Here is a 22,326-nt window from a genome sequence, read left to right on the forward strand (position 1 = left end):
TAAATCTGTTCAACTTGTTCTATGGTTTAAAATATCGGGGGGGGGGGGGAAGTGGGAAGGAATTTTTTCTTCTTTACAGACTAATAGAAAATACCAAGCATTATAAAGGTTATGTGTTAAAGTGGAAAGAATACTGAACACAGAGACAGATAATTTGGAATCCAAGTCTGTAAAGAACACTGACAAAGTGTATATTAACTTGTCTTCACATGATGCTCCTTACACACACACACACACACACACACACACACACACACACACACACACACACACACACACACAGTACCTCTTCTCTGTCCCTTTTGAACCTTATCCATCCTTCAAAAAGATAACAAAGAGAGTTGCACCTGGCTTCAGGAGGAGCTGAGCCTTTGGGATTCTGCTTCCCGTTGGTTTTTCATGTGCTTGTGACTTGTCTCTCCAGTTCATCTTGAAGCTCCTTGAGGGCAGAGATCAGAGCTGTGCTTCCCCCTCAGCATTGTTCATTGCTTATGGCGTTAGATAGCAATTCAATTGATTGTAACATTAAAAACAAGTATAAAATTATAATACTAGCTGGTATCTATGTAGCACCTTAAGCTTGCCAAATCATTTTTATGTCTTCTCAAATGTTAAAGTACTCTATAAATGTCAGTTATCTCACTTAATCTTATTGATTAATACATAGAAATGGAGATAATTAGGCAATAAAATATTCAAATAGATTTCCTTGTACCTACCTCACTCAAAGTAGGAAGAATGCTACAATGGAAAGAATGCTGAATTTGGAATCAGAGGTCTTGGGTGGCTCTGCCTGGGTGAGCTTGGGCAAGTCACTTATCCATTCAGAGGCTCAGTTTCCTCAACTATAAAATTAGAGGATTACATTGGATGGCCTCAACAGTCTCTCATCTAGCTCTAAATTTGGTCATAAATTCAATCTCTATATTTCTTCCTATCACCAGAATAATGAATTAGATTTTTTAAAGAGTATTACATATATGGTCTGCAGTTACTTTTAGCATGTGTTATAAAGGGGAAGAGCAGCTAGGTGGCACAGTGGATAGGGTGGCAGGCATATTGTCAGGAAGACGAGTTCAAATCTAGCCTTACATGCATGCTAGTTGTGTGACCATGGGCAAGTCATTTAACCCTGTTTGCCTCAGTCTCCTTATCTTTAAAATTAGCTGGAGAAGGAAATGGCAAACCACTCCAGTATCTTTGCCAAGAAAACCCCAAATGAGTCATGAAGAGTCAGGTGTGGATGAAAAACAAAAATGGAAAAACAAAAGTTCCCCAAATAGTCCCCAAAAAAGCCTTCTTTGGAATACTACTTCTTCCACATTTGACAACTGGCATGGAAGAGTACTTAAAAACCTGGAAAAGCAAAAATGTAGCTGACTGAGAACAGAAAAATACTGCAAAATTTCTGAAAAATAGTGCAGACAATCTAAGAGTATTTAGTATTATTCGCCTGCAAAGATAAAGGAATAAACCATCCAGGAAGATTTGCTTGGCAACAGGAATCTGGATTTCAAGATTTCCATTGCACATCTGCATGCTCATTTCCTAATACCCCCAATTAGTCAGGAAAATAGCTACTTTTCATGGTTACTAGGTTACCTGTTGATTGGACAGAGGGAGGAAAATAATATAGGAGAAAAAAATAGAAATGTCTTATTAAGTGTCATTTTCTATAGAAGGATGAAGGAAAAAAAAGTTCTCAAACTTTTCTTTTCCACTGGTGTATCTTCCTCATGCAATTAGCCTTTTAGAATTTGGAGTCAAGAGAGAGTTCACATCCCATTTTGGCTATTAGCTAGTACACATACAAGTGCATCTGTGTATATGTCTATTACATATATGTGTAAGTATATAGTTATGTTATGGGTCAGTCGTTTTTCAGTCATGTCCAACTCTTCATGACCCCATCTGGGATTTTCTTATGGTTTGCTATTTTCTTCTCCAGTTCATTTTACAGATAAGGAACCTGAGGCAGACAGTTCAATGACTTGCCCAGGGTAGCACATAGAAGAAGGGTCTGAAGCTAGATTTGAATTTGGGTCTTCCTGACTCCAGGTCCCCAGGGCTCTATCTACTTCACCATTAACTGCCTTCATCTTGTCACTTCATTTCTACAGGTTTCAATTCCATCATCTGTAAAGTGAAGAAACTTAATGAGATGTTTTCTCCAATAATAATCTAGGCTTCTATGAATCTTGTCATATCATCCCTATTAAAATTCAAGAATGACACCCTAGGGCATTTGACCCACTCACTATTCTGGGAAGGAAATCAACAGGTTATATGGATGGGACTATTTCATGCCCCCAGGATATGACCAAAGTGGAACCAGATTACCAAGCATAGAATAAGACATTACTAGAATTGGATAAAGTGTCACCAAATGGGCAGCTAGGTGGTACAGCAGATAGAACACTGGGCTGGGAATCAGGAAGACTCATCTTCCTGAGTTCAAATCTGGCCTTAGACACTTCTTACTAGCTGTAAAAGTCACTTTACCTGGGCAAGTCACTTAACCCTGTTTGCCTCAGTTTCTTCATCTGTAAAATGAGCTGGAGAAAAAAATGGTAAACCACTTCAATATCTTTGCTAAGAAAAGCTCAAATGGGGTCTCAAAGAGTAGGACAAACCACAGCAACAAAAATAAAGTGTTTCTTACTAGAGAAAAAGAAAAAGAAAAACCCTCTCCTTACTCTCCTTGCAGAGATCTGCTGCATAGAAAGTTCCCAGTTTATAATCTCCCCCAACCCTGAACTCTGGATCGAGGGTCAGAGGTGTGTTAAGCCAGCAAGTACCAGTCTGTGACAAATGATCATTAAATTTATAGTATGAACATTCACATCTCAGAAGCAAATGTAGCAAATGCTACATTCAGGGCTTAATGTATTGTTTTGTGACTTATGGAGAAAAGGTTCATAATGCAGATTATAGATATCCTCCTCCACCTTTCCTCCACTGTAGTTCAAGTAAAAATTGTATCAATATTGGGGGAAGGGGAGCACTTGGCTATTAAAAGACCCCAGAGGTGCAGCCAGTTTGTCTACTAATCTAGTTGGTCCTTTCTTGACTCATTAAGAGAAGTATTCATGGCTAATAAAGAGGCCAGGCATAGAGCTTTTACAAGCCAGTTTAGTACCTTCTGATTATATTTTCAGCCTTCAATGACTATATTAACCGAGGTTGGGGTAGAAATCCCATCCTTTGGAGGCTGGAATTGATTAGTCAAGTTGTGAATCATGTTGACCAAGTGGGAAAATTTTTGTTTTTCAGTCATGTCTGAGTCCTCATGACCACATTTGGGGTTTTCTTAGCAGAAATACGATTACCTTCTCCTGCTCATTTTATAGATGGGAAAACTGAGGCAAACAAGGGTTAAGTGACTTGCCCAGAATCATAAGGAAGAATCTTCCTGACTCCAGGCACTGCACTCTATCCATCATACTACCTATCATATATTGGAGAATAGGCTCAGATAAGTAGATGATTTGTGTTAATACAGCATGGCAGAGAAAACAATGGATGGGGAGGGGGAAAAAGAGGAGAGAAAAATCTGGATTTTTGCCTTGGCTCTGCCTCTAGCAAATAGCTAACACAGAGACTTAAAGTTTTGTAAAATGCTACGTGTGTGTATTTAATTTGATTCTAATCTAATTAGTTATATCATAACTAATATAATAGTTGCTAATATATTCCTTCTTTTGCAACTGAGGAAACTAAGGCCGAGAAAGGTTTAGTGACACATTCAGACTTACACAACTACTAAGTATCTAAGGCCATATTTGAATTCAGGTCTTCCTAACTCAAAGTCAAGCCCCCTGACTACCTTATTATCATTCATTTGCCTGGGCCTTAGATTTCTCATCAATTAAATGTAAGATTAAATGAGATGACTTCTAAATTCTCTTGTCTGAATGGATACATTTCTTCTTTGTTGATAGTCCTTCATTCTCAAAGAAGATCGATGACCTCAGCAGGATGATGTCTTGACTTGCAAGTGAATTGCATTTGCCTGAGGCAGAACTGTGCAAAGTCATCACTTCACCCTCTCTTCTAGAGTCATCAGTATCCAGTGGTAAGACATAGGTCAGCATGACTGGTGATGGCCCAGGCTGCTGTGGGAGCCCTTGGCTTTTTTAAGCTAAAGTCTTTCCCAGGTCTCAGTTACAAGCCCTTTTTCCTCTCAAATTACTTTGTAAATAGTCTGTCTTGAGATTATTATGTTCATACTTCTTTCTGAGGATAGAATGTAATCTCTCTGAACCCCCCCCCCCTCCCTTTTTTGGAACTTTTTATCACCGTTGCCCAGTCTAATACATAGTAGACCCTTAATAAATGTTTACTGATTGACTGCTTAGCACAGTGCCTTAGGTACTTCTCAGTACCTAGGAAACGTTTGTGGAATTGAATTAAATCCATTCTATGAGCCTGTTAAAAGAAAATCTTTATCAGGTCTTGCCTTCAATAATGAAAACAATTAAAAGGAGTTTGTTAAGCATCTCAAAGCAAGAAGTGTAGAAAGCAACCTGGCAAGGATTTGAAATCCTCCACTGCTTTTATAGATGATTTTTCCTAGTAAGAGCCAGATATTCCTGATAGGAACACATTTCCAAAAGGTGATGGACGAGAGTCTCATCTCCTCTACTATTGTTGCATCATAGGGAAATAAGATTAAAAATAAGGGGTATGGCATGTACTTTGATCCCATATCCTCATCAAAGTATTTGCCACCTTTTCCAATAGACTACTGAAATATCCCTTGAATGCAAGCAAGACTGGAAACAGTGGAATCACTAGGACCAACTCAGCACAAATTTCAACAATTCTGTGTTTTGATGTTTTACAGGGAGAAATATCACTACTTTCCTTTATTCATTAAGCATTTATTAAGCACCTCCTACTAAGCACTGGAGATATAAAAAGACAGTCCCTGGCCTCAAGGAAATTACAATCTAACGGGAGAGACAACATGCAAACAAATACACACAAAGCAAGCTACATAAACAGGATAAATAGAAAATAATTAAAAGAGGGAAAGCATTGGAATGAAGAGGGATTGGGGAAAACTATCTGTATAAGGTGGGATTTTAGTCAGGATTTAAGGAAGCCTGGGAAATCACTACTTTGAAATATTCTTACGGAAACCCAAATCAAGAGTTGCACTGTTTGGATTAATGCTGCTCCCAGAAAAATTATAAATAAGTTAAATTTTTCTCTAAACCCCCTAATCTCTCCAGTTTACTAACTCTTCCCCTGGAGGTGCTCCCTTGTTTCATTTCCCTCCCATTAACCTGTCAGTTCTGTTCAGTTTAATGGAACCACACCAATAAACACAGTGCCAGGAGGCTGGGTGGAGATTTAAAAACAGCTAGCTGGGTCTACTGACAGTTTCCCATTTCCTCTCTCTGTGCATTTGCATAAACTGTCTCCCCAGGCCTGGAATGCTCTACATCCTCATCTTATTCTCTAAGAAACCAAGAACTCAGGAGAACAGAGGTATTTCTTCTAGTAGGTTATCTGTATACGCTTCCCAAATTATTTTATAAAACATTTTTTAAAGGATTTTCCCTCTGTGGTTGCCACCTTTAGGGCAAAGATTGTTTTGTTTTGATTTGATTTTTGTCATTGTAGCTCTAGCCCCAGATAGTCAACTCTTAAATACATACTGAATTGAACTGAAAGCAACCTCAATTCTAAGGGATAGGTGGGTAGGGAACCAAGAAAAGAGGGTTACAATCAAATCTTGCCAATCAATCAATCAAGGTAAGTAAATTCTAGCTAATCTTAACAGTGGGAAAATGTTATTTTAATACCAGAATTGGTGTCCCTGAACTGAGCGGTGAAGAAAGATAAAGATTCTGAGGGAGGGGAGGAGGGAGTGCATTTCAAATCTGGGAATTCATACAAACATGTTGAGTCAGAAAATGAAATGTCAAGTTAGGGGACTATCTTTAGTAATCAGTTACTCTTGGGTAGAACATTTATAGGTTGTTTGGTTATTCAGTCATGTCTGACTCGTCATGACTCTGGACTATGCTACTGTTCATGGGGTTTTCTAGCCTAGGATACTAGAGTGGTTTACCGTTTCCTTTTCTAGTTGTTTTTTTTCTTGAAGAGGACCATGACAGCAGGGAGGTGATACCATGACATGCAAGTGACTGGAATTTAAGTGAGGCAAAGCTTTGCAAAGCTACCAGCCTCACTGTCTCCTCTAGAGCCATCTGTATCCAGTGATGGAGGGGAAAAATATGAAATAAGACTGAAAAGGTAATCTTGAGCTAGCTTATCAAAGGGTTCAGAAACTTGTAATTTGTCCTAGAATCAATAGGGAGCCATAGATGGTTTTTCAGAGGAAGAGGAACATGATCAAACCCATGCCTTAGGAAGATTACTTTGGCAGCTGACTGATAGTTTGAAGAGGGCAACACAATGATTGGTGAGATTAGTTCTAAGGCTGTGACAATAGTATAGGTGAAAGCTGATAAGGGTCTGGTTTAGTGTGATAGGTGATGTGAACAGAGGGGAGAGCCAGCAAAAATGAGACATAGTTCAAGTTCTTCTCCCAGGGAAAAGATGCATGTTATAAAACCTGAGAAGACATTGCCACTGATTAGAAATGGAAGGAGAGGGAGAGAGGAAAGGCATTGTTAGGAAGCCCAGCACCCAACCTTGGTCATCTTGTTATTTCCTCATATTTCTATCAGAAGTTGTTTCCATGTCTTTTTATCACTTGGATGGATTTTGGATTGCACTGATGTCACTGCTGATTACAAGCTGAGACCCCTTCCTCTTCCTTTACACTAGGTGATTCTGGTCCCAATCTTTATATAAATCTCCTGCAGACTACCTGCCCAACCAGTTGAGGCCTGTGTTCTGTCTCTGCTGCTATTTTATAGGTGATGGTAACCTTGATGGGGCTGTCTGTTATCCTTATCTGTCTGTTATTTCTCAGTGAATGGCCTTTTTAAATTCCTTACTGCCCCCTCCCTTTTCCAGTTATACCACTTTGATACAACCCTTCCTTAGGATTAAATGAATGAAACAATTCAGAAGCAGCAAAGTCTTCATCTTAGCTGATGAAGCTAGGGCCCCATTATTTTAGGCACCAGTGACCAGGAAGACCAGGTAGTTTGTTGGTCATCAAAGCCATCCTGATGCCCTTAAGGTAACTTTGTTAATGATTCTTTGATTATCAACATAAACTAAGATGGTAAATGGTGGAGACACAGGAATGCCAAAGATGTTTGTCACTATTAAGTTGGAGGTCCTGGCAGCATCAAAAGGAAAGGGAGATTTCCCATGCATGGGAAGATTCTTCAGATGTTCCTGTTTGTGAATGGTTTTGTTGGGGTTGCAACTATATATGTATACACACACACATATATGTGAATGTATATGTGTGTATATCAATATATGTGTATATATATTTATATGCATGTATATGTGTGTATATGTGTATGTAGCTATGCATGTATATGTGTATATGGTTGCAACTCCAGCAATGTTATATGTATATATATATATATATATATATATATATACACACACACACATATATATACACACATGCAGGCACATGCTTAGATTATTTGATATAGAGATGGAAGGAACTGTAGAAGTCACCATGTCCAGCACTTTCATATAAGAAAACTGAGGCCCAAAGACTTTAGTGATTTTCCCAAGGTTACATGGATAGAAAGTAGCAGAACCAAATGTGAGCCCAGATCTTCTGGTTCCAGAGCCAATGCTCATGTTTCCACAGCAATATGTTGCCTCTCTGGGCCCATTTCTTCATCTGACTATGTTGTATCAGTGCAACCAAACAACAAGCATGTAATAAGTGACTATGTGCCAAACCTTGTTCTATACCAAGAATACCAAGACAAAAGTCCTTGACCTTGAGAGTCATACATTCTATCAAAGGAGGCAACATGCAGATATAATGATAATACAAAATAAATACAAGGGGATGGGGAGGATGGGGCAATCTGAAAAGGTTTCACGTGACACTCAATTTTGAAGGAATCTAGGGAATTTCAAGAGTCAGAATTAAGGAGGGAGTACATTCTAGGGCAATTACAGAGAGAGAGAGATTAGAACATCATGGATGGAAAACTTTAAGAAGGATAGTTTGACTGGAATGTAGAGAACAGGAAGGAGAATCTTATATAATTAAAGCTGGAAAAGTAAATTTTCAGCAGGTTGTGAAGGGGTTTATATGCCCAACAGAGGAGTTTATATGTTCTCCTAGAAACTACAGTTTATTGATTAGAGGAGTGACATGGTCAGAGATGCACTTTAGAAAAACTACTTTAGCAGTTGTCCGGAGGATAGAGTGGAGTAGGAAGAAGCTTAAAGCAGGAAGACAAATTAGAAGCCTATTATAATAGTCAAGTCAAAATATGATGAGATCTTCAAGTAGAGAGGAGTGTTGGGGATGTTGCCCCTAAGGGGAGCTATGTGAAAATTCTATGAAAAGAGAAAGGACATCCAAACTCTGAAATTCTAGGAGTTGTGAGTAAATCTGCTACACGTATGTGAAACACGTGCCTCATTACTTTTGTCCTTTAAATCTGAGCCCACTCTTCTCATGGATGCTATGGTTAAGGATTTCCCTAGATTTTCATAGGTTAAGTTACATTTTTACCAAATATTACTATGCTAAGTAAAAACCTTTGTTAAAAATGAAGTCTGTTGGGGGTGGAGCCAAAATGGTGGAGTTGAAAGATGCACATACTCTAGCTCTTCCCCCACAGCCCCTGAAATACCTGGAAAGAATGACTCTCAACAAATTCTAGAGCAGCAAAAGCCACAGAATGACAGAGTGGAGGAGACTTTCAACCCAGGGTGACCTGGAAGGCCGAAAGGAAAGGTCTATTGCACTGGATGTGGAGTGGAGCCCAGCCCAGCCTTGACCATGCAGTGCAGAGAGGAGGACCAGAGCAGGCTTCAGGGACAGCAGAAGCAGCGGGTAGTTCACAGATCTCTCAACCCACAGGTGCCAAAGATCAGTGAAAGGGCTTTTTCAGCTGCCCAAGAAGGGAGCAGTGTCCCCCCATAGCTCCAGCCCCAGGCGGTGGTAGCAGAGGCCTCAGTAGGCAGCCAGGGCTCCCATAGCAGGCAGCAGCCTAAATCCATTATTGGAGACCTCATCGTAAAGCCCCTAGGGGAATTGAGCAGCTGATATGAACCTCAGCCCTGAGAACTGGAGGTGAGGCTGTTGTGGAGAAGAAATTCTACTACTCACAGATTCTGGGCACAAAAGTTTCTGATTGCTCCCAGATCAGTGAGCAAACTTGATTGTGCCACCTTCAAGGAACTGAGATCTTATAGATACCTAGAGTATACCTTAGAAAAATGTCCAAAAAAGGGAAAAAAATAAAACTATACAAGGTTACTTTCTTGGTGAACAGATATATTCTCCTGTCCTTTCAGGGTGAGGAAGAACAATGCTTACCATCAGGGAAAGACATAAAAGTCAAGCCTTCTCTATCTCAAACATCCAAAATAAATATTCAGTGGTCTCAGGTCATGGAAGTACTCAAAAAGGATTTTGAAAATCAAGTAAGAGAGGTGAAGGAAAAATTGGGAAGAGAGATGAGAGAGATGGGTAGTGGACATGTAGGGCTGGGGTGTGGCGAGCGATCTTGTGTGCTTGAGGAAAGTTATCAGGCTGAAAGGAAGAGACTCAGAGGAGCTGGTGGTGTGGCATCTGGATCTAGGACACAAGATTCTGCTATTGATTTTCAGCCTTTCCTAGGAAGATGAACTCCAGACACGGTCATGGAATGACCCATATGGACCCTATGAGCCATATGAACCATAATAGTGCTATGCCCCCCCTAACATCATCCATCCACTACACTCTTTCACAGTCATGGAGGAGGAGGAGACATGATGATGATGATTCCCATGACCTTCTAATTTGGCTATAAGAATGTGGAATTGTTGTTTCTTGGATTAATTATCAATACACCAGGGGAAATGGCTGGGGCATTTGTGGCTATCTTTTTATTAGCAATGTTCTATGAAGGCCTCAATATAGGATGGAAGAGCCTGCTTCATAAATCCCAGGTCAGCATTCACTACAACTCCATGCCAGTCCCAGGGCCAAAAGGAACCATCCTTATGGAAACACACAAAACTGTTGGGCAACAGATGCTGAGTTTCCCTTGCCTTCTGCAGACAGTGCTGCATGTCATCCAGGTGGTCATCAGCTACCTCCTTATGCTTATCTTTATGACCTACAATGGGTACCTCTGCATCGTCGTGGCAGCAGGGGCTAGAACAGGCTACTTTCTCTTCAGCTGGAAGAAGGCAGTGGTAGTGGACATCACAGAACACTGCCATTAATGTCAGACTCTAGGATATGGCCTTATTTACCACAAATGGAGATAGGTGGAGACTGGGGGAGTTGATTTCAAGTCCTCCCATTATCCCTCAGTTGACCCTTTGACTCCCAACACTTGCATAGACAACAAATCAAGGAGGTTTATGTATTAACCTCCAAGCTGGATGGTGCCTTCTCCAAACTGTTGATTTCTGCTACTAGGCTGAGATCCATAGTTCTCCACTAATCAAAGTAGCTTTTTGTTCTAATGATTTCTTGATCATCTACTTCCCTTTTTAATCTCTTTTTTTATTATTATGATATTTTGTGATGATTTCTGGGTCATAGGCACAGGTTGCGGGAAACTCCTACCCACCCCATAAGCCTAGAACAGTTGTTGGACTTTATGAGGGGGAAATAAGGTGTGCCTGTGCTGAGGTGTGGAGTGACACATGGAATCTGAAGGATTTTTGAGTGGATTAAAGGTGCAGTAGCATAAAGAAATGTTCCTTTGCATAGCAACAGTCCAGGTCAGAAGCTTCTGCCTTTGTTTACTTTTTTATTCTTATCTCACCCAGTCACACAACTGACAATTTAATGGTAGGAAATGTTTTCTAAGAAATAAGAGAGATGCAAGAAAATTATGAAAAGCAAGTCAACAGCTTGCTAAAGGAGACCCAAAAAAATGCTGAAGAAAATAACACCTTTAAAAATAGGCTAACTCGAGCGGCGGAGCCAAGATGGCAGAGTAGAAAGACGCACATACACATAGCTCCGAACCCACAACCCACAGAACAGCTACAGGGGAGTAACCCACGGTGAATTCTGCACCCAGAGGCCACGGAATATTGGAGCGAGGGAGATTTCTGTTCCAGAGGGACCTGCAAAGCTCTCACGGGGGGTCCTTTGCACTGCGGACTGGGCGCCGGGACTGGGAGCTGAGGGCAGCTCTGCCACGGCCGCGGCACCGAGAGGAAAAGATCTGAGCGGGCTACGGGGACGGGATCTCCAGCGGCCACGTGGGTCCCTCCACCCACAGAGGGACCTGCAAACCTCTCCCAAAAGGTCCGTCGTACTGCAGACACAGAGCCCAGCCCAGCCCAGACCTGCTGCGGCCACGGCACCAAGAGAAACAGACCCAAGCAGGCTTCAGGGACGGGATCTCCAGCGGCCGCACAAGTCCCTCCGCCCACAGGTGACGGGGGTCGGTGAGAGAGTCTCTTTGGCGGGTCGAGAGGGGAGTGGGGTGCCCTCATGATTCGGGCCCCCCCTGGGAGGTAGAAGCTGAGAGGAGGCTGCAGACCAGAGCTCCCCAAGCAGGCGGGAGCCTGAATCCATTGTGGAAGGTCTGTGCATAAACCCCCTGAGAGAACTGAGCCTGAGAGGCGGCCCTGCCCTGACCTGACCACCTGAACATAATCTCATACTGAATAGCAGCCCTGCCCCCACCAAAAGCCCTAAGGCTGGAAGCAGCATTTGAATCTCAGTCCCCAAACGCTGGCTGGGAGGATCAGGAGGCAAGGTGGGTGTGAGGAAAATATTCAGAAGTCAAGTCACTGGCTGGGAAAATGCCCAGAAAAGGGAAAAGAAATAAGACTATTGAAGGCTACTTTCTTGGAAAACAGGCATTTCCTCCCTTCCTTTCTGATGAGGAAGAACAATGCTTACCATCAGGCAAAGACAAAGAAATCAAGGCTTCTGTGTCCCAGCCCACCCAATGGGCTCAGGCCATGGAAGAGCTCAAAAAGAATTTTGAAAATCAAGTTAGAGAGGTGGAGGAAAAACTGGGAAGAAAAATGAGAGAGATGAAAGAAAAGCATGAAAAGCAGATCAGGTCCCTGCTAAAGGAGACCCAAAAAAATGCTGAAGAAATTAACACCTTGAAAACTAGCCTAACTCAATTGGCAAAAGAGGCTCAAAAAGCCAATGAGGAGAAGAATGCTTTCAAAAGCAGAATTAGTCAAATGGAAAAGGAGATTCAAAAGCTCACTGAAGAAAATAGTTCTTTCAAAACTAGAATGGCACAGATGGAGGCTAAGGACTTTGCAAAAAAGCATGATATCACAGAACAAAGAGAGAAGAATGAAAAAATGGAAGATAATGTGAAATATCTCATTGGAAAAACAACTGACCTGGAAAATAGATTCAGGAGAGACAATACTCTCATCACATTCCACTAAAGGAAAGAATAAAATGCACACTCATTTTGGTAGGAAAACCTATCTCACAATACAGGAAAGTGGGGGACAAGGGGACAAGCAGGGTGGGGGGGATGACAGAAGGGAGGGCATGGGGAGGAGAATGCAATTTGAGATCGACACTCATGGGGAGGGATAGGATCAAAAGAGAATAGAAGTAATGGGGGACAGGATAGGATGGAGGGAAATATAGTTAGTCCTATACAACACAACTAGTATGGAAGTCATTTGCAAAACTACACAGATTTGGCCTATATTGAATTGCTTGCCTTCCAAAGGGAAGGGGTGGAGAGGGAGGGAGGTAAAGAAGTTGGAACTCAAAGTGTTAGGATCAACTGTCGAGTAATGTTCTTACCACTAGGAAATAAGAAATACAGGTAAAGGGGTATAGAAAGCTATCTGGCCCTACAGGACAAAAGAGAAGACGGAGACAAGGGCAGAGAGGGAGGATAGAAGAGAGAGTAGATTGGTCACAGGGGCAATTAGAATGCTTGGTGTTTGGGGGGGGGGAGGGGATAAAAGGGGAGAAAATTTGTAACCCAAAATTTTGTGAAAATGAATGTTAAAAGTTAAATTTAAAAAAAAAATAGGCTAACAATTGACAAAAGAGGTTCAAAAAGCCAATGAGGAAAAGAAAGCTTTAAAAAGCAGAATTAACCAAATGGAAAAGGAGGTTCAAAAGCTCACTGAAGAAAATAGTTCTTTAAAGATTAGAATGGAACAGATGGAAGCTAATGACTTTATGAGAAACCAAGAAATCATAAAACAAAACCAAAAGAATGACAAAATGGAAGATAATGTGAAATATCTCATTAGAAAAACAACTGACCTGGAAAATAGATCTAGGAGAGACAATTTAAAAATTATGGGACTATCTGAAAGCCATGATCAAAAAAAGAACCTTGACATCATCTTTCATGAAATTATCAAGGAAAACTGCCCTGATATTCTAGAAGCAGAGGGCAAAATAAATATTGAAAGACTCCACCAATCACCTCCTGAAAGAAATCCAAAAAGAGAAACTCCTAGGAACATTGTAGCCAAATTCCAGAGTTACCAAGTCAAGGATTTCTCCTTGACTGTCTCTGTCTCTCTCTATATTCCAAGCAGCTAGAAAGAAACAATTCTAGTATTGTGGAAATAAAATCAGGATAACACAAGATCTACCATCTTCTACATTAAGGAATGGAAGAGTGTGGAATAGGATATTCCAGAAGTCAAAGGAACTAGGATTAAAACCAAGAATCACCTACCCAGAAAAACTGAGTATAATACTTCAGGGGAAAAATGGTCATTCAATGAAAGAGGACTTTCAAGCACTCTTGATGAAAAGACCAGAGCTGAAAAGAAAATTTGACTTTCAAACAAAAGAATCAAGAGAAGCATGAAAAGGTAAACAGGAAAGAGAAATTGTAATGGACTTACTAAAGTTGAACTGTTTACAATCCTACATGGAAAGATAGTATTTGTAACTTGGAACTTTTCTCAGTATCTGGGTGGTTGGTGGGATTACATACACACACACACATGCACATATACATATACGTATATGTATAGGTACATATAGAGAGAAATAGAGACAGACAGACAGAGCACAGAGTGAGTTGAATAGGAAGGGATCATATCTAAAAAAATAAAATTAAGGGGTGAGAGAGGAATATATTGGGAGGAGAAAGGGAGAAATGAGATGGGGCAAATTATCTCTCATAAAAGAGACAAGAAAAAGCTTTTTCAATGGATGCAAAAAGGGGGAAGGTGGGAGGGAAAAAGGGGGAAGGTGAGAGGGAAAAAGTGAAGCTTACTCTCATCACATTTGTCTCAAGAAAGGAATAACATGCACACTCAATTTGGTATGAAAATCTATCTTACACTGCAGGAAAGTAGGGGAGAAGGGGATAAGCAGGGTAGGGGGGATGATGGAAGGGAGAGCACTGGGAATAGGGAACAATTAGAAGTAAACACTCTTGGGGAGGGACAAGATCAAAAGAGAGAATAGAAGAAATGGGAGGCAGGATAGAATGGAAGGAAATATAGTTAGTCTTATACAACACAACTGTTATGGAAGTCATTTGCAAAACTACACAGATATGGCCTATATTGAATTGCTTGCCTTCCCAATTGGGATGGGTGGGGAAGAAGGGAGGAAGAGAAGTTGGAACTCAAAGTTTTAGGAAAAAATGTTGCGTACTGTTTCTGCATGCCATTGAGATATAAGAAATACAGGTAATGGAGTACAGAAATTTATCTTGCCCTATGGGACAAAAGAGAAGATGGGGAAAAGGGAATGGAGGGATGTCATAAGGGAGGGCAGACTGGTGGAAAGGGTAATCAGAATGTTCAGTGTTTTGGTGTGTGGGGAGGGGAGAGATGGGGAGAAAATTTGGAACTCAAAATTTTGTGGAAATGAATGTTGAAAACTTAAATAAATTAATTAATAATTAAAAAATAAAAATTTTAAAAAATGGTCTATTGACTGATTATTAATAGAAAATACACCAGTGTGGACTCATGAACTTAAGTGTTAGCAGTAGAGTGTGACTGGAGCTAAGGAGATTGGGGTTGTATATATAGATCTAGGAGTCATCTACAAAGAGATAAGAAATAAATTCATGGTGACTGATGAGGTCAAGTGAAAGAGTAGAGAAAATAAAGATCAGTAGAGAACTTTAGGGCACACCCACAATTAGATAATGTGATATAACTGATGATCCAGAAAAAGAGGCTTGAGAGGAAGGAGGCACTCCAGCAGGAGAAAGGTCAAGGCCAAATGACCCAAACAGAACCCCTGCTGTGCCTGTACTCCAAAGAGATTGAAGGAAAGGATAGACATGTACAAAAATATGTATAACAGCTCTCAGATCATAATAACAAGGTACTGGAAACCAAGGGGATGCCTATAAATCAGAGAATGCCTAAACAAATTCTGATATGTCAATATAATGACATACGATTATATTAGAAGTGATTGACAGCATGAGTTCAGAAAACCTGGATAGACTTGTATGCATTAATTCAGACTAAAGTGAACAAAGCATCCAGGAGAGCAATTTATATAGTAACAATACTGTAAAGACAAACTACTATCCTGAAGAACTCCGATTATTGCAGCGATCACCCACGATTCCTGGGGACTGATGAGGCATGCTACCTACCTCCCGACAGGTGATGGACATATGATGAGACATACGGGTGTATATACAAACATAGCCACACATATACATACATATACATATACATACATATATAAGTGCACCTACACATATACACATACCTATATGTGTACACGTGCATACATGTATGTGTGTATGTATACATATATGAAACATGGTCTGCATGAACGTTCATTTTTATTTTACTATGTATATATTTGCTACTTTGGGTTTTGTTTTTCTTTTCTCCTCCAAGGTGAGAGACAGAGAATATAAATGCTTATTACTTGAAATTTAAGAAATTTTTTGAGAAAATAATCAAACAGGAAAATCAAGAGAGAGGTATCTCAAAAACCTTGGGGGGAGAGCATATCCATGAGAAAAAGAAGGTGATTTTTAAGATCCTATCCAGCTCTCAGCCCTATGATGTTATGAAGTGATGATTGTCCAGAATAACAATACTACAAATTCCTCCAGACCTGGAAAACAAAAACAACTTAGAAACCTCTAGAGTCAGCATTACACACTGTCACTGCCAAGCCACTCAAATCTGGATACTTCATTGTAATAGATCAGCCAAGACCCCACATTTGCTCCTAGGCTAAGACTTGGCCAAATTTATTTCAAAACACTTGGTGGCAGAGCTTCAAACCCTCCTGTGAAACTCAGTCTGCTTTTCAATGGAGGAAAAAGGACAGCCACAAACAATTTTAGCTTTAGATTCACCTCAAAAGTTTCTTTTAGACTTTTAATGCACTGCTGAGGATGAGTTGTTCTATAGGTCTAAGTGGGAAACTGTGAACCTGCCCCATTCAAGCTGATTTGGACTTAATTGCACACCAGGGGCTCCAGTGTAGCCTTTAGACATTATGAATTGGGGCAAGAGCCTAACATAACTATGCAAATTTACCCACATCTGCAAAATTCCTAAGTACATTTCTAAAATCTACACCATCTTTCACATATATATTAAACCTTCAATATTCTAAAGAAAAACAAACCTTTATTTTGAAAAGAAAAACAGATAAATTGGTTCCCAAAGTGCCAATGAATGCTAATCGATTGACTAGAAAGAGCCAGAGGTAGCACGACACAGTATGTCTAGGCCTGGAGCTGAAAGGGACCTCAGAGACCATCAAATGCAGCCCTCTCATTTTACAGATGACAAAATTAGGACGTAAGAAAGTTAAATGACTTGTCCAGGATTAAACAAGTAGTCAGTGTTAGAGGCAAAACTGAAACCAGGTCTGATTTCAGAGGCTGCGTACTTTCCATTTTGTTTTATGTAGATCTGTGTCTCTCTCTCTCTCTCTCTCTCTCTCTCTCTCTCTCTCTCTCTCTCTCTCTCTCTCTCTGTGTGTGTGTGTGTGTATGTATGTATATAGATAGATAGATAGATACACACACACACACAGAGATACAGATCTACAAGTCTACAGGTCTCCTGAGTGCTAATTCCACACATACATAGACAGATATACAAATCTCCCCCCTGCCCCATTCTCTCTTTTTCTATCTGCCTATCTAGATGTACATCCAGATAGATATACTTTCAGATAGATATACTTGGTCAAATTTCATTTTGAAAGACTTTCAGAGGAGCAAATAGGTGGCATGTGGATAAAGCACTCACTCTGGAGTCAGGAGGGACCTAAGTTCAAATCCAGTCTCAGACACTTGCTGGCTGTGTTACCCTGGGCAAGTCACTAAATCCTAATTGCCTCTCAAAAAAAAAAAAAAACCAACCAAACAAACAAACAAAAACACCTTGGAGGCAGAGACTCAAACCCTCCCACAGCAGAGATTAGATGTTAATAGTGTTGTTGTGATTTTAAACTCTGAAACTCAGTCTGTTTTTCAATGGAGGAAAAAGTTGTAGATTTTAGATAGATAGATCTGTATATGTACACATATAAAATATATGTTCAATAGCATACTTCATTATTGTAATGTATTTGTGATGTAATTAATGTGATGTCTCAATCTATCCTTCTCTAATCATAATCTGTTCACACTTTTGTACCCTGTGCAAACTCTATCAAGTCTTCCCTGAATAATTCATGGAATTTGCCCAAAAAGGGAGATAAGCCACATAAGCCAACCACCTTCCTTTTCTGTTCCAGGCCCAGTTAATTATCTTGTTCATCTAACACATAGATGTTGACTGACCATTTCTGTCAGTTGTTAGCCCGACTACATATCAGAACCTGGATGAGGAGCATTATTCATCTACTTGTCCTTTTTCCCCCCTTGAGACCTTTGTTAAATTTAAGTATTTTTCCCCTCACCTCTCCCTATTGCTTTCTGACTCCCTCCCCTCTGGGGGGTAGTTTTCCCAAGGACGAGATCTCAAAGCATCTCAACTTCTTTCCATGTTGGGCAATTCATGGTTCACCAGAATATGTTTATGCCCCAAGACACTTGGGGAGGCAAGGGGGAAGAAAACTCACCCTACCTGAATGTTTGGCTATTTCCCTCAGACTTAATGGAGCTCTGCATAGCTCTGTACAGATCCCCATCCATGTTGTCCTGGCCTGTGTCCTCTGTTCTTCAGCTCCCTGGACCAGCTAGAGTGATTTCTGTCATTTGCAGTTTGAATTTTTGAGGTTATAAGAGGAGGAGGAAGGAGTTAGGGCATGGAACTCAATTCTATTTCAAGCTTTCTTTAATTCTGCTCTCCTACAGAAATCTTTTATAGCACAGATCAGTCTTACTAAATTTCTGCAGTTTGGAGCCTGGATCTCCACAGCACTGGAAAGAGTTCATTTTGTGTCAAGCCCATGAGTTAGGGCAGCCTCATTGCCAATAGCATGGTGGGTAGTGGGAGAAAGGGTGTTTGTTCATGGAGGTTTTTCTTTTCTTTTTTTTTTAACCTTTTGGGTTTCTTGTGTCCTGGACCGTGGAGACAGCTGAATTTACTTAATCTTTGGTGCATAATAAATGCTTTAAAGAGACTTGAAAGGTTGTGAGAATCAGAGAAAATGTCTAGTTCTCCATCTTACTGGTCACCTGACTTAGTCCACTTCTTTTTTAAGCATGAACAGTCAGGGAAAACTGTTATGAGTAATTATAAATTTCATTCATTTAGGAAGCTCTAAGATATTTTGACACCTGATGTAATCAACAAAATGTCATCCACAAAGAGGGGCATTTTTGGAGAACCTGAGCTAGAGCATCTCTTCAGATTCTTTGCTGATCATTCTCCAGAATGGTGACAAACACCTTTGGTCTACATACGTCTCTTCGTTCTTTTATGCCCTTCTTAAGATTAATAAAAAGAGGGAGGGAGGTGTTTACCCCAGTAGCCTATCAGTGGCTAGTGTGTGTACACACACACACACATGCATGTGTGTGTATATAATACACACATGTGTACATGCATGTGTACATATATACATGTATATATACATATATATGTATGTATATCAATGGTGTGCCAGAGACAGCTCATACCAGTTCTCAATCTGACTGCTATTTTCAGTGTGAGCATTAACACTTTCAAAAATTAACAACTGCCACCATTCAAGGCTTGATTTCTTGTTTAATTGATTGTCTAGACTTGAGAAATTGATGGAGAAAATGTTAATAGTGCAGATTCAACTTTAAAGTATGACTATGCATTCACACATACACACACTGAGAGCTGATGGTTAAACACTTACCAGCACACCCCTAAGTATATGTCAGGCAAATTATATAAATGGCTATAAATTATGGCCAGAGTTAATGAGAGAATTGGATTAGGTGATCTCTAAAGTCTCTTACAGCTTATAACATTCTGTGATTTTGCTGTCTTTGTGGAAATAAGAGAGAAGACAGTACATTTTGCTAATAAATTTAGTAACCATCCATATGGACACACCAAATAAAGTAGAGGTTGGTGGGGAAGAGCTGCTCTGCCTAAATTATTCAGACTATTTGCTAGGCAATTTTACTCTAAATGTGCTCATTTTTCAGTTTTCTCTCTTTGTGTGCTCCTCTCTCCCTCCTTTCCTTTCTCCTCTCTACCCCTTCATCTCTCTCTTCTATCTTTCTCTCTGTTTCTGTCTCTTTCTGTCTTTCTCTCTCTGTTTCCCTGCTTCACCATGTGTCTGTGTCTCTGTCTGTCTGTCTGTCTCTCTCTCCTGTGATTTCATCAGGGAAGAAAGCTTCTGGTGAGGAACTTTCTCTACCAATGCAGATCCATTTCTTTTCTGTAATATAGTTTTAGAGATTCACTTGGAACACTGAGAGTTTAAGTGAGTTATCCAGGATCTTCAGTCATTAGTATCAAAGATAGGACTTAAACCCAGGTCTACCTGACTCTAAGGATAACTCCTATTCACTATACTTTCTGGTTCCCACTTTCCTGAAGTGGAAAGCTTTTCATCTACTTTGCAGATACCTTGAGCAAAGCAAGGTAGATACCTCTGTGTCTTAGTTTCCTTCCCTGTAAAATGTGGGAGTTGGATTGGGTGGTATCTAAGATCTCTTATGTCTATTTCACAAATTTCTACTGTGTTCAGAGCATGGACTTCTTGATACTGGGAGAGATAATAGCACAGAGCACTACCAAATTTCTGCAGTTTGGAGCTTGAATCTTCATGGTACTAGAAAGGGTGCATTCTGTGTCAAGCCCATGAGTTAAGGCAGCCTCACTGGAAGTAGGAGAAAGTAGGTAGGCAGTGGGAGAAAGGGTGCTGAAGCTTAGCCAAGACGTGGTCAGCTTACAATCATGGAGGATGATGCTGTATATATAGATGTGCCAAATAATGCATTAATGAAGTGGGGGGGGGGGCGAATAGGAGACTGTGCCCAGTTTGGATGGGGAAGGATTCATGGAGGAAGGACCATTTAAGCTGGGCTCTAAAGCAGAGGTTGGAATTCAACAGTGAAGCAGAACACAAAGAGATCCTGAAAGTGGCAGGGCATATAGAGAGCAGCAGCTAATTCAATGTATCTGCAGTGTAGGTACCACATTTCAAGAACACTGATCAATGACAGTGTGCAGAGGAAGGTGACATGCACAGTGAAGGAGCTACAGATGGTGCCATATGAAGAGAGGTTGAAGGGGCTAGGAATTTTTAGCCTGGAGATGAGAAAACTAAGGGTGGAAATGATAGTCATCTCAAGAGCTGTCGTGTGAAAGAGGGAATCAACTTGTTTTGTTCAGCCCCAGGAGGCAGAACTATGACAAATGAGTAGAAATTGGAGAGAGGCCAATCAATGTAGGCTTGATAGAAGGAACGATCAGAAGTGGGATGGGCTGCCTCAGGAGCTCAAATGGTAAATGGTGGATTTACCATCTTTGGAGACCTTCAGTCTGAGGTTTGGCAATCATTTGTTGGGGATGTTGTAGTCAGGATGCTAGTTCAGGTGCAGATTGGAATAGATGGCCAAGGAAGCCCCTTCCAACTCTATGATTATATGACAGGTGATGGGGAGCAGTAAGAGAGGAGACTAGGAAGATATTCTGGTGCCAAACTGTAGAAGGCCTTGAATGCCAGCCAAAGAAAATTTAAATTTATTCAGTAAGCAGTTGGGAACCATCAAAGCATTTTGAGCAGATTGCTATGTATGACCAGATCTAAACATACGGAAAATTAATCTGCCATCGAATTATAAAGGATAGTTCGGAGGGGGTGGAGGGGAGTGGGCTGTGCAAGGGTAGGGAAAATAGAGTTGGGAAGCCCTGTTAGGGAGTTACTGCAGTAGTCCAGGTGGGTGGTAATGAGGAGTGGTGACAGTGGAAATAGAGAGCAGTAGACAGTTGCAAGACAGATTAGAGAGCTAGAATTGACAGGACTTCATAACTGGTCAGATACGAGAGACGAGGAAAAGGAACAGTCACCAAGGTTTCCAACACAAGAGACAAGGTGACTGGTGGTGCCATAGACAGAAATAGTGTAGTCGGATGTTAACAAGACTGCTCGATTTTCTCTATCAATTATCTGACTACCCACATCCTTCCACCAGAAACTTTTAACAAGCCTTCAGCACCCCAAATCTGCTAAGGGTCAGTATACTTTTCTCTTAGGTATCTCTGTTGGCAGTTGTCTGACAGACTAAATCTCATAAAATAAATACACAATTTTATGAAAGAGGAATGATTAATTATCAAGCACTATCAAGGGAAATTTCTAGCTGAGTACATTTTACAAAGATATTTAAAAAGAACAGCTATTTAATGAAATAGGAATCCCTATGAATAATTCTAAAAATGTAAGATGCAATAATTTCTAAAGAGAAAATTACAATGGATTAGTCCTGGTTGGACTTACCTTGATGTGAGGCCATATAGACTTCCAAATTCTAGAGAGAGAAAAAGAGATAAAAAGATTACTGGTCACCCCTCCATTCCTCAGAAGAAGAGAAAAGCGTAACCAATGAATTGCCCCTTACTAAGTATACTTGCTTTGTTCAGACTCTTCTCTATTTGTTAGGAAACTCCCATTCACTCTTACTTTCCCAGTTTGCATGATATTGAATCCCTAGTTACCCTCCTCCTGACCTCCATTGCCTATTCTCAATTCCCCATACATCTCAATTCTACCCCTGGAAATGACAAACTGTATCTCTGCTAGCCCCTTCTACTATGCACTCTGGAATTTATACTCCATAATCAACAAGCTTCCACTACATTTTTAGACCTCTTCTGCTCCTTCATTTT

At 40.5% G+C, this 22,326-nt stretch overlaps 1 pseudogene; it reads left to right on the forward strand.

Annotated features, from left to right (window-relative positions):
• Positions 1–9,764: 9,764 nt before the first annotated feature.
• Positions 9,765–11,223, forward strand: LOC140511609 (high affinity copper uptake protein 1 pseudogene; annotated as a pseudogene).
• The last annotated feature ends 11,103 nt before the right edge of the window (positions 11,224–22,326 follow it).

The sequence above is a fragment of the Notamacropus eugenii genome, chromosome 6 (assembly GCF_028372415.1).
Source record: "Notamacropus eugenii isolate mMacEug1 chromosome 6, mMacEug1.pri_v2, whole genome shotgun sequence".
NCBI classification, from domain to species: domain Eukaryota; kingdom Metazoa; phylum Chordata; class Mammalia; order Diprotodontia; family Macropodidae; genus Notamacropus; species Notamacropus eugenii.